Source organism: Lutra lutra, chromosome 15, assembly GCF_902655055.1.
Source record: "Lutra lutra chromosome 15, mLutLut1.2, whole genome shotgun sequence".
NCBI classification, from domain to species: Eukaryota; Metazoa; Chordata; class Mammalia; order Carnivora; family Mustelidae; genus Lutra; species Lutra lutra.
In genome coordinates, this window is record NC_062292.1 from 20,365,373 (window position 1) to 20,378,402 (window position 13,030).

The following is a 13,030-nucleotide window of genomic DNA, read 5'->3' on the forward strand; positions in this document are numbered from 1 at the left end:
TTTTGAAACAAACTTCTTTTTCAGTTTAATTCCAGTATTAAAATATGCTGTCCCTGAAGTTTCAAATATGTTGGAAGATATTACAAAATTATAAGGTCATAATGAATTACACTGAAGGCACCTAAGAAATAGTGCTTTAGAAGTTTAACATTTAATGGTACAATTCTTCTCTAAAATATGAAACAAAATTAACCTAAATTACAAAACTGGCTGACATTCTCTTAGCTTCTCTCTCTCTCTCTCTTTCTTCGTAAGTCATAGGCTGAGATCTCTCATCAGTTTTTTAATCTGAGCCTGATTGGCCGTAATTTCTATTTTATACCACTTGATCTGTCACTGTCCAGCTCTGAATTTCATTTTCTAATTTACCTACATAAATATAAATCCCATCTTGTCATTACTTTTTCCACATATCAAACCTAATGCTTAAAATAAAAATCTAAAAAAAAAAAAAAAAAAAAGGTCTCTACCAAAATAGTCAGCACTTCACCTTCACGGTGTTAAGGGTATTGGGGCTTTTGAGTGAATGTGAGAGCTGCGGTGGTCTGAAACAAAGTTTTCTCATGTGATTCAGTACATGTTATTAAAACTTAATGTTCCATCTCTGTGAAAACGTTTAGTTAATGCCTTTTTCACTGATTTCTTAAAAAACGTTACAAACTGTTATGAATTTGCATTTATTCAGTTGTGTTAGAGCAACATGGTTTTTGCATTTGATTTGGGGTTAGTTATTTGCTCTGTTTTTCATGTTTGAGTGGATGTATTTTTAAGAAGCTTGAAACGTCGTAAGGTGTTTTCTCTTGACTTAAACTCCTTTTTCCATTATGTGCTTTGTTTTTGTTTTTGTGATTTCTGCTATAGCAGAGGGAGAGGGCTGGTGCTCATGAGTATTTCAGGCTGTCATTTTCCATGATACGTTATTGAATATAATGGGCTAATTCTTTTCTTCTCTGTTCTTCTCTGAACATCTGATCTACACCTTGAAATACTGAAGTCACTAACAACTGAGTACTTTAGATCATTATGAAAGAGTGGAAATACTCTGTAATAAAATTTTGCTTCATAAATGGGATTTGGATCTTAACGTATTGCTTGAGTCACAGAAATTCATCATACATATGGTCTGTTTTTAACATTAGCACTTAGATCTAGAAAACAGTAGCTACGATTAATAGTGGAAGTTACTGTGATCTGACTTTTTATATTCATTTTTTCTAACTTTGAGCAGCTAAAGAAATGACCCAAGGAGTTGAAGCATCAACTGGTATTTTTCTACTTCATTTTACTAAAGATCAGACTTTGTCCTTGCTTCATATAATTTCAGCTAGAGTTAATAAATCTCATCTTTAATATTTCCATTGGAGGTTGAAGAGACACTGATGATCGGGCTGGCAGTGGTGTTCCTTGGATCTAACACTGGAGTCCATCCCTGATTAGCATACTTGTATCTCCGAAACCCTAAGGGAAGCAACGACTTCTATCTTACAGTGTGCGACTTTTCCCTCAATGTGCCCTCATCGTATTTACAGCCGTTACTTTTTCCTTCTCTCCAGTTTCGCAGTCTCTCAGCTGCTTGGTGCTAATATATTCTTTTCCAGCACTTGGCCAGAATTGGCACAAGTGCTTTTCTATGCAGACTGAATGAAAATTCAAAAAGAGAGACATTTCTGGGTTTGTTTTTTTTGTTTTTTTTTTTTTTAACTTGTAGACTATCTGTGACAACACTCACATCCCTTGTCTGCCAACCAATCAGAGTCCAGACCACCAACAAGAGTTTTTGAGTGTGTAAAAAGACTTGCATGGAGAAGGGGGAGTAAGTGGTTTTCTTTGATTCTGAGCTTTCTAGATCGCTTTCCAAAATTAAATGATTATTCAGTAGTCTGCTAGTATGTTATCTTTGTCATCTCTTCTGTCCTTTGGGATGCATAGTCGAGTATGGACCTGGCGTGTTGTTTGAGAAAAAACAAATATGTCTCTTAAATTTGAGGCTTACATTGAGGTAGATGAAAGAGATGTAACAATTCTTTATTTTTCCGTCCATTAAAATAATCTAAAAGACAAGAAGTTCTTGTTTTTACTATTTTTAGAAGCTTTCTTTTTTCTTTTAACTCAGACTGTTAAAATTAAGGGGCTCAGTAAACTCAGTCTAGATAGGGTGCCATGATGGTGACAACCATGGGCTCTGGAGGCAGAAACTGCCTGAGTTCAAATCTCAGCTCTGCCATTTGCTCAGTGTGGGGTCAAGTCACTTCACTTCCCTGCACCTTTTGCCCATAAGTGGGGGAAAGGCAGGGCCTCGTGGTGCTGGGGGGTGAGGACTACATGAGATGGGCATTGTAGGGCTCGGAGTACAAAGTCTGGCACATGATAAGCACCTAGTACGAGTTAGGCATTATCATATAAAACTAAAGGAAAAGAATGTTAAGGTCAGTGTTTCTTTCCTTCTTCTTTTGTGTTAATTGGTGAGAGATTTCTAAGTGAATATTTTAGGTTAATGCCAGTATTACATGTATTTTGAAAAATCTTGCTCTGGAACTGGGAAGTTATTTAAATAAATATGTTTCAATCACCTGTTATGTATAAGGCCCTTAGTTGTATCAAGAGACACAGCAATACTTAAAGTCACTGTCCTCAAAGAGCTTACAGCAAAGTTTAGAGAACAGTTCAGCTCCAACAGATATTTGATTGATTGCCTGTAGGTACAAGGCTCTGTACTAGACTCTGCCAAAAACACAAAATAAGGAAATTACTGATCCTTACCTTAAGGTACTTTATGGCAGTACACAAGGTAAATACCAAAAGACTATAAATAAAACAGGATTAAATGCATCAAGCAAACAAGATTGATTCCAAGAAGGCAATGCAAAGTGCTGCTAATATCAAAGGAGGCAGCCATCCCGTCTGTTGGGGTGTCTGGACCTACTTCACGAAACAGCTGGTGTTTGTGGTCGGCCTCGAAAGATAGAATGAGGAAGGCTGGCCCAGGCAGAAGTGACAGAGATGGAAAATGCAAGGTGTATTTAATGAAAAGTGTGTAGTCCTGTTTGATTGGGGAGTACAAGGGAAGAGGAGAAGGTGTCAGTAGGACAGCAGTGGGACATTTAACAACCAAAATGTAAATGGCGTATTATGTAAAGCCTTCAAGTCTAGCGGAGAGGTCTGAGTGAATTCCATGGATCGTAGGGAACTTGGAAGGTTTCAAGCAAAGAATGAGAGCATGAATCAGGAAAGTTTATGAGGCAGCAGTGCGTGCCGTATGAATTGGTGTGGGGTGCCCAGTTTGGAGACCATTTATGATAGCTTTTGCAAGAGACAGAGAGCCTGAAGCAAGATGATGGCCAAGAGAACAGAAAAGATTTGGACAAAGTTGCAGTAGAAGCAACAAGAGTTAACAGCTAATATTACAGACATTAAAGGAAGGCAGAGGAATCGGAAGATCATAGTAATGCCCGTGCCAGCAGAGGGAAGAGGACTGGTGGATGTGAGAATAAATAATGACCCCAAATGAAATGGGAAAATCACTTAGGAAGATAAAGTGTGATGAAAATACAAGATGTTTTTTCCTTCCCTCCCTTTCATTTCATTCACTCTTAAAAAATATCACAGGGTAGTCCACGAGAGAGAAAGTGAAGCCGCTGATCACACAAAAATGTCATGAGTCCAGTAAAGAAAGCCCGTACGGCCTGCCTGGGTCCTTAGACTCTAGGCTTTGGAGGACTCAGAGGTGCATCGGGCATGCATCTCACCCGAGAAAGCTTACTCTCCAGTAGCATACTGAAAACATGTGACCTGAATGACCATAAAAATCCAAGGCACACTGAAAGCAGAGGTTGGTTTTGAGTAAGCCAAGCTGTAGGAACTTGCAGAACATCCGTGTGGGGGAATCTAGCAAAGGACAAAAATGAGGGTGTGGAGCTAGGTAGCATCGCCTGGGATGTGTTGGGTGTTCGGTGTATTTTTGTTTGCTGGAATGGGTGGATGAGTGAGTGGACAGGAGTAGCTGGACCTCTGAGTGACAGCAGTTGGCACTGCTTAGTTCCTCAGGAGTGTTCAGATCTCCAGTTGCTCAAGCCCTTTGGCCACAGTTTCTATGGACGGAGGAGATTATGCTGCTTCTTTGAGGTTGATGAATCCTTTATAGGTCAGTCCTTTGTGCATCCTCAGTGCAAAGATGTGCATTTGTCCCAATTTCATCATTGTTAGACATCTGTATATTCCACTTTACTTCTCTCAGACTTTAATTCCTTCTTCAGGAAGGTGATGTGAAATTGTTGCATTGGCTTTGATCAGATAGAGCTATGTCTCAGTCGAGAGCTGACCTTCATTGTTTCTAGCTTTATCATTTTGGTCCAACATCTAAAACTTCTGAACTTTGAGTTCCTCATCTGGGGCCTGGTAAGAGCAAAACAATTGACATATTAGAAGAAACATCAAAAAATATGTTTAGAATCTTAGCAAAGACCTAGAAAATGAATAGCAAAAGCTAAGAAGAAAGAAAAGTAGTATATTTCATTAGATTAAAATTAAATGCTTCTGTGAAACAATAACTACAAGAAAGTAGTTAATAGATAGGCAACAGACTGGGAGAAAATATTTATGACCTCTAAGAGGCAAAAGGTTAATCAATATGAGGTTTTTAAAGAACGCTTATAAATAATTAAGAAAAAGATAATCCCAGAGAAAAGCAGGTACATGAAATGAACAGAAACAGATGGTTCACAGTAGAGGATATTGGGCAATAAGCATATGAAAAGATGTTCCACATCACTGGTACAATAGACACTCTCTATCCAACTTGCTGCATAAGAAGATTCTCATAAATCCCTCTCCAAAAGGCACCGACTGCCGCCCACGGCGTGCTCGCTCGATTGGCTCTTGGGCTACTGTCTACAACACCTCTGTGCCTGTGCTCCCGCAGTTAAATGTGTTTTCTAAGAGCCCGTATGATGGTTCCCAAATCTGTTTATACTGGTTGAATGTCATTGTAATTATGTAATTTATTCAGTAATATGTAAACCACCGAAACACAAGTGTGCAAAGAAGAGCTGTTTCATTGAAAGTTAAATTAGATGCTTTAGAAAGTCTTGATGAAGGCGCATACTAAAAAGCTTGCTGTTAAATTAAATTAAGTTCTGCGCTCAGATTCCTTCACATCTTTACATTCTCACTTCAGTTAGGAAACCAAACCAGGGGATCTTAGATGTGCTTATAAGGATGTGGTTAGGGGACGCCTGGGTGGCTCAGTCGTTACGCACCTGCCTTCAGCTCAGGTCATGATCCCGGGGTCCTGGGATCGAGCCCCGCATCGGGCTCCCTGCTCAGCAGAAGCCTGCTTCTCCCTCTCCCACTCCCCCTGCTTGTGTTCCCTCTCTCACTATCTCTCTCTCTCTGTCAAACAGATGAATGAAATCTTTAAAAATAAAAAAAATAACGTGTGATTAGTCCAGAAGGTACACATGGAGTGTCTGCACGTGGCTCCCTTACTTACAGCAGAAGCCTTGTTCCTACGTCAAAAGATGAAAGGAAATGAACATCCCTGTATTTTAAAATAAAATCATATGCTTAATGTGTCTTTACATTTTTATCTTGTCCTGCTTTAACTCACTTTACCATTTAATTACCAGTCCGGATGGCACTGCCTAATATAACTTCTATTTTAATCAGGAAAATGCAAATTAAAACATGATTCCTTAGACTGGCAAAAAGTCGAAGCTTTGATAATATCCGATTTTGGCATGGTTGGAGGAAAATAAGTATTCACATGCTGGTGGCCGACATCTTGGAGGACTACGTAGCAGTATCTATTAAAATTAGAACACGCACGCCCATGACCCAGCACTTCCACATCTTGGTATGCACCCAAAGCAGCTGTCTGTGTGCAAGAGGAAGCTTGCACAAGACTGTTCACTTCAGCACCATTTCTACTGAAAAACTGGAACTAACCTTTATTCTTGTCCGTAGGAGAATGGTAGAGCTATAATATACTAGACAGCAATTAGAAAAGAAGGAGGTAGAGCTTTAGGAATTGTCATGGAGAAAGCTGCAGATGGTGTAGCATGACACCATTTAAGGTTTTTCTAATAAAACAGAATAGCAATACGCTACATTTTCTGTGAATGCTCATAGATGTATAGGGATTTATAGAGAAACCTGGGTGGATGTGTCCCAAACCATTAACAGTAGGTACCTGGGTAATGGGGATGTATTCATGCCAAAGCTCAGTTTCCTCCTCTGCAAAATGGGGATGATAATTGAACCCACTTTAGCAGGAAATTGTGAAAATTAAAGAAGCTATGCTTGTAAGTCAGCATGGTTTCTGGCACAGAAAATGCCATTGTTGGCTAGTGTCAGCAGTGGAGCTGGATAACGTAGGAAGGATGAGAAAGAATTGTATTCGGTGGTAAAAGGGGATTTTTTTTTTTACCCTTCAACTTAATGGTTTTAATTTTTTAAAGAAAATATGAGTATCTTATTTGTGTGATTTGAAGTTAATTTTTGAAAAGGGGAATGATAATAGCAAAGCTCAGATTTTGACTACTTGGGAATCTGTAATGTAAGTGGGGTTATGTCATTTTCCTCATTATCTTAAATAACCTCTGTTTTCTGTCATTTTCTGATGTTGCTTAACAAAAGGCAGTAGAAGAAAGCTTAGGGATCATCCAACTTCATTTACGTAGGTTAACTATGTATAAATAATTTAGTAGGTAATTTACTCCAGAGTTGGCAGTATTCAGTCCCTTCTTCCTCCAAAGTAAATATCTTGACTAATGAAAGACATTCCAGTTTGAGTTTTAAAGTGCTTCCCCTTACTATTTGCTAAAACATTGTCTTGTTTTCCTTAACATCTGTCATTCTTAAGTATCCTCCCTTAGGAGTTAATAAATTCTTTGATTATGGAGGGTTTTTTTTTTTCATATTTATTTCCTAGATTTACATATATTACAATGGCTTTTGAGTCACTATTTCCAGATATCTCGGTATGAGTGAGAAGATTCTTCTGTATCCTATCACCTTTCTCACGGTTGGGTGAGCTTTTGACTTCATCGTTATCCATAGAGTTGAGGACTGATCTGAGACGTGTTTGTCTAAGTCATCACTTCCTGAGCGCAATCAAATGACACTATGAAAAGAATGTTCTAATATGTTTTAGCAGGAAAGGAGAGTGGAATCAGACTTACGCGTGGCTACATCCTCCTCCTGCTTGCTGAGTTTGTGAGAGCTTCCGTCTGTCTCTCCAGTGCATTAGATTTCCAATGACTATCAGAGTATCCAATTCCAGAATTGAAAACTTGGGAGATTAGGAGATATCTTTGATTAGAGGAAATGCCCCAGAAACCACTGAGAGCTCCCTCTGGAGCTGTGGCTTCCAGCTGGTGAAAATCGGCAAGTCACTCTGCCTCACAGGCTCAAGCAGTTCTTTGTGGGCAGCCAGTGTTCTCCAAAGCGCTATAGTGATGGGCGGTCAGAAACCGGGGACGAGTCTGTGATTCCGTTTGTAACTATAGGTCCATAGGAAGGCTAAGTGCTCAAGACCACAATCACCATGTTACTCTAAATATTAGAACATACCTGTAAGAAATAAACTTACGTGAATGAACACTGTAAATTTTGAATCAATAATGTTTATTATACTAAGCTATAGACATTCCAATAAAGGCATTCTCCTAGTTGAGACCACTCTAAGAGTCTGCTTAAACTCTCCTTTTTAACAAATACAACCGTGTTTACTTCTGTGACTCTACAGAGCAGCTAATATAATAGCAAAAGACCATGACTTCGCGTTGTCCCAATTTCCTAAGTTATTTAAACACTCTTAGCGATCTTGAGAATAAGGTAAAATAAACTGACAAGAATAAAGGTGATAGGGGCACCTGGGTGGCTCAGTTGTTAAGCGTCTGCCTTTGGTTCAGGTCATGATCCCACAGTCCTATGATCAGTCCTGCATCAGGCTCCCTGCTCAACAGAGAGCCTGCTTCTCCCTCTCCCTCCGCCTGCTGCTCTGCCTACTTTTGCTCTCTATCTCTCTCAAATAAATAAATAAATAAATAGTCTTTACCCCCCCCCCCCCCCAAAGAGTAAAGCTGATATTCCAGACAAGGGGTCAAGCTCTGTGAAGTACCTCTTCTGTCTCCACTTCCTCCTTCCAGGTAGAGGTTGGACTGGAGCTCAGGCTGGGGCTAGAATTGGATGGGTTGTGGGGGACATCTGGACTTGAGGTAGAGAATTTTTGGTTTATCAAAATTCAATAGGACTAAAGGTTCCCAAACCAAAGTGAAGATGGAGAGTGGTTTGAGGGTATCTGACTTTAGACGAGAGAAGCCTCTTCCTAGAGCAGCTTCAGAAGCAGTCACGTTAGCACAAGACCCCTCCCTAAAGTTCACCTGCTTCCAACTCAAGGACCCCCATTCTAATTCCCTCTTCTCTCGTGCATATGATGTTGACATCAGCCTCTGGTTCTTCTGCAAAACTAGAGGATTGCCTGAACCTTTTAGTTATTTTATTTTATTTTATTTCATTTTCTTGACAGAGAGAGACACAACGAGAGAGGAAACACAAACAGGGGGAGTGGGAGAGGGAGAAGCAGGCTTCCTGCTGAACAGGGAGCCTGATATCAGGCCCTATCCCAGGACGGTGAGATCAACTGAGCTGAAGGCAGGTGCTTAACAACTGAGCCACCCACCCACCCCAACCTTTTAGTTTCTTAAGGGAGTAACAGCTCTTTGACTGGAGGGTTTGGGTAGTATCATTCCCTTTTACTATGTTTATTGTGGCGTAGAAGCGATCAGGGGCAAGAGTGCTACCTCTTCATCTCTCTTGGAGGACATCCTTTTTGTGCTTCTGGAGCCAGGCACATTCAAGGTCTTACAGATTCTTCTGGCACTGGGGTGATTTGTTTTAGAGCAGAACAGAAGTAGAGTTTAATTCTCTAAGGATGAGGGATTTGTCGAATCAGCCTTCTAAGTTTCAAGTGTCATACGGAAGCACAGTTCCTGATTCAGGAACAGAACATTATGAGAATAAAAGAATGCCCACAGAAGTGCTTTGTAAACACAACATGCAATGCAAATGATGATGATTATTGTTGTTACTCATTCAGAGGACACCTGAATGCCTTCCTCAGGCTCCTTGTTGTTCTACGGTAGAAACACAAGTAAGGCCAGCCTATATCCTCATGGCACCCTTCATTCTCCCGCGAGGAAGGGGCATCAAGTGTATACTCAGCAGACACAGACGTCGGTGAATCAGAGGTGGGTGTTAGAGCGACCACTGTAAAATGCCAGGCATAGCAAACTGTAACTGAAATCCTATTTTTTTTTTTTTTTTATTTGACAGATCACAAGTAGGCAGAGAGGCAGGCAGAGAGAGAGGAGGAGGAGGCAGGCTCCCTGCTGAGCAGAGAGCCCGAATGTGGGACTCGATCCCAGGACCCTGAGATCATGACCTGAGCCGAAGGCAGAGGCTTTAACCACTGAGCCACCCAGGCGCCCCTGAAATCCTATTTCAAATGACTTTTCCTCTTTCCCATATTAATACACTGAATTGACCATATGTGGACGAACAGTCTTAGGGTCCTGGTACAACTTATTTCTTGAATAAATCCCTAATTCAATGGACTCCACTCTCACTGGCAGCTAGGCATTGTCTCTAACAGAGTCTTAGGGGACAAGCAGCATGGCACGGGTGACCCTTACTGGGATAGCCGAGAAGATTCCAGAGCTGACCTTGCCGAAGGGCCTTGAGGGAAAGCAAGTTTTCACTGGCAGATGAGGTTGGGAAAGGGACAAGAACAGGACAGTGAGAGCAAAACAGGGAGACGTGGCATGAATAATGAGTGGGTGGGGAGGCTGATGGGGCGTGATGAAGTGTTTTGGTTAGTTGGTGTGTTTTAACTGCGGGTTTTTTTGTTTTTGTTTTGTTTCGTTTCTGTCACCACGTTAATTTCTGGTTTACAGAGAGCCACAGGCTTTAGCCAGTTTGTGGCATTTGTAACTACAGAATAAATAGAACAGACCTCCGTTTGTCTCATTTTAAGATTGGGAGTGTTGATAATGGCTTCCCTTTTCTCAGCATTGTTGCAAAATGTGATTGCTTTTAAATATGCTTTCCTCGGAGGCCAGGTGCTGGCTAAACGTGGTGGAGCATAGTTACTCTTGACCTTCGCTTGCCCCAGGAAAGGATAAGCTTCTAATGGATCCTCTGAAACTTTCCCCGTTTAACTTTGGCAAGTGGAGCAAACACAAACAGTACCTTAAAGTTCGATTGTTGGCCTCTTCTTCAGGAACAGTACCCGATATTTCAGCAGAAAGTGGAAAGGAGCCCTTTTCAAAGCTTGATTCTGTCTGGTCCTCACGGTCGTTCTTGATGCCCTGATTTATTTATCTCACAGAAACATGGGCATTTTTTTACCCAAGTAGCACAGTTTCAACAACGGAATGAGGGGAGATGAGTAACAACTGAGGGAACTGCCAGAGGCCCGTCCGCCGTTATTAGAGTGTCCACAACAAAAACACAGCGGTGTGGCTTTTCTGCACGTTGTTCATATTTCTGTCTTCTCTCCTGTGCGATGCTAAAAATAAAAGCAACGCGTGTAAGTTTCACTCATCAGTTGGCAAACTCGGTGAGGTAACCTCCCTCGAAATTAATGATTTATGCCCTGGAGGTGAGAACATCAAAAGACACAGTCATGTGTCCGAGTCTGGACTTTGATAAGGGTCTCGCTCTTCTTATGGACTTTATTTGTGAGCAGATCATACCCAGTATTAACAGAAATACAGGATTTGCCAACCCCATGATTTGTCTTTAAAAAGCTCCTGGTAATTCTAACCAGGGATTCTATACCTGTCATTCAGAAAAGATGGAAATAAATAACCAGGCATAAAAAATTCATGCATCATCTTGGAGAGTGGAAGATGTATTGTTTTAGCATGTCAGCATTATAATAGCTATATGAAGATGCCATTGTAACTGCCTGCTTTGTGTTCGTAATAAGTCTAATTTAATTTATTTCCTCGGTGCTCTGTATGAGAAGAGATGCCAAATTTCCTCCTCCTTTGAAAATTAAAACAATTGGTAATGACAGCGATACTTTCCAAAGTATAATGAGCTGACTCCATTTTTTTTTTTTTCCTGTCAGTGTGTGATGTTATACTACAGATTTTCATTTACTGACAGACTTCTTCTCATAACTTGATCATTTCAGGGCTTGCTTAATTGGAGACAAACTTTTTTTTTTTTTATAGATATGTGATGGATTTGTACAGTTGAGGGCACTTAGACCAGAAACAAGATAGGAATCTTTTGATTGGAACTGGAAAATGAAGTAAAGACTGGTCTTAGAAACAAAGCAGAGAGTTCATCATTAGAAGCGAGGTACAGCAGCACTGACATTGAATCTGGGTTTTTCAATGCTAAGCTGGGTTCCTTGACTTATCCTGGAAAAGAATGTCAGGGAGCTATTAGGAAAGAACAGAGAATCTCATTATAGTGAAATGCTTCACAGTCTGTGTGATGTCTTAACACTCACAGTGTATAAATTCATACCAAAGAATCAGCTGGCTGGGAGCTGGTGGTCTAGTGAAATGAGATAAACAATACATAGATGTTGGATTTGGTTCACTTCTGTTATTCTCTTGTTTTTTGAGATTAACTTTTTCATGATTAAATATGTGCTGCTTGCTTAAATTACTTTAAAAATTCTTGGGAAATGCAGAAATGAGTAAAAATAAATAAAATCAGTCATAAATCACATAACTGTTTATGCCTAATATACATAGAAATAATTTTTTTCTGAGCAATATGGACTCAATCTCTTACAAAATTAAACATAGTTTTAACATGTGTCCAGCAATAACAGTCTTAAGATAATTTCCTAAGTGATGTGAAAAGCTATGATCAGGTCACCCAGCTGGCTCAGTCGATAGAACGTGCAGCTCTTGATCTCGGGGTTGTGAGTTCAAGCCCCGCATAGGGTGTAGAGATTACTTGAAAAGAAAAAAATAAAATAATTTAAAAAAAGAAAGAAAGAAAAGAAAAACTCAGATCACACAAAAATCTTTACATGAACATTGGTAGTAGCTTTATTCATAATCACCAAAAAACTGGAAGCCACCAAGATGTCCTTCAACAGATGAACAAACAAACTGGTTACATCCACAAATGGAATATGATTCAGTGATAAAAAGGAATGAGCTACCATTCATGCAAAAACATATATCTTGTGTGCATAATGCTAAGTGAAAGAACCTAGTCTGAAAGGTATATACAGTGTGATTCTCCCTTTATGACATTCAGAAAAAGGCAAAACCGTAGAGGCGGTAAACAGATCAGTAGTTTCCAGGAGTTTGTGGGAAAAGGAAGGTCGATGAGGTGAATCACAGGGGATTTTTGGTTTTTTTAGAAGTATAGTTGACATCGTTGTATTAGTTTCAGGTGTACAACATACTGATTCTACTATTTTGTCTATTACTCAGTGCCGACCAGGATAAGAACAGTCCCCATCTGTCCCTATACACTGTTACAACAATATATTACAATGTTATTGACTATATCCTGTGTACTGCACTTTTTATCACTGTGACTTATTTATCGTATAAGTGGAAGTTTGTACCTCTTAATTTCCTTTACCTGTTTCACTATCCCCCACACTCTGGTAACCACCAGTTTGTTCTCCGTATTTAAGGGTCTGTTGGGTAGTGAAACTATCCTGTATGATACCATAATGGTAGATACATGACACTATGCATTCATCAAAATGCATAGAATGCTACAAAAAAAGAGAGTGAACTTTAATGTTTGAAAATTTATAAAAACATTGAGGAGGTCAAGGGGTCCAGGGTAGAATGTAGACTGATAAAGGAATCTAACAGAATTACAAATACATGAAATAACCTCACTAAAGTTCGGGCGGGGACGGGGGAGGGGGGGAACGTGCTGACCTGTGTAACTTCAGAAATGAATAGAGTCTATTAAAACTGTAAGTAAAAGTAACTGTATATAAGCACTCTACTCCTTTACTGTGGAGCTAAGAGTT

General features: G+C 39.9%; 1 protein-coding gene and 1 long non-coding RNA gene across 2 annotated transcripts in view; one reads left to right on the forward strand and one right to left on the reverse strand.

The window, feature by feature from the left end:
- Positions 1–13,030, forward strand: part of C15H1orf21 (chromosome 15 C1orf21 homolog) — a 143,666-nt gene that overhangs the window by 38,479 nt on the left and 92,157 nt on the right. The window lies entirely within an intron of this gene.
- LOC125086449 (uncharacterized) lies at positions 1,107–10,522 on the reverse strand. Its single transcript, XR_007123199.1, has 3 exons — positions 10,249–10,522; positions 7,179–7,569; positions 1,107–4,392 (listed from the first exon to the last, which is right to left on the reverse strand). It is a non-coding gene; the product is annotated as an uncharacterized LOC125086449 (long non-coding RNA).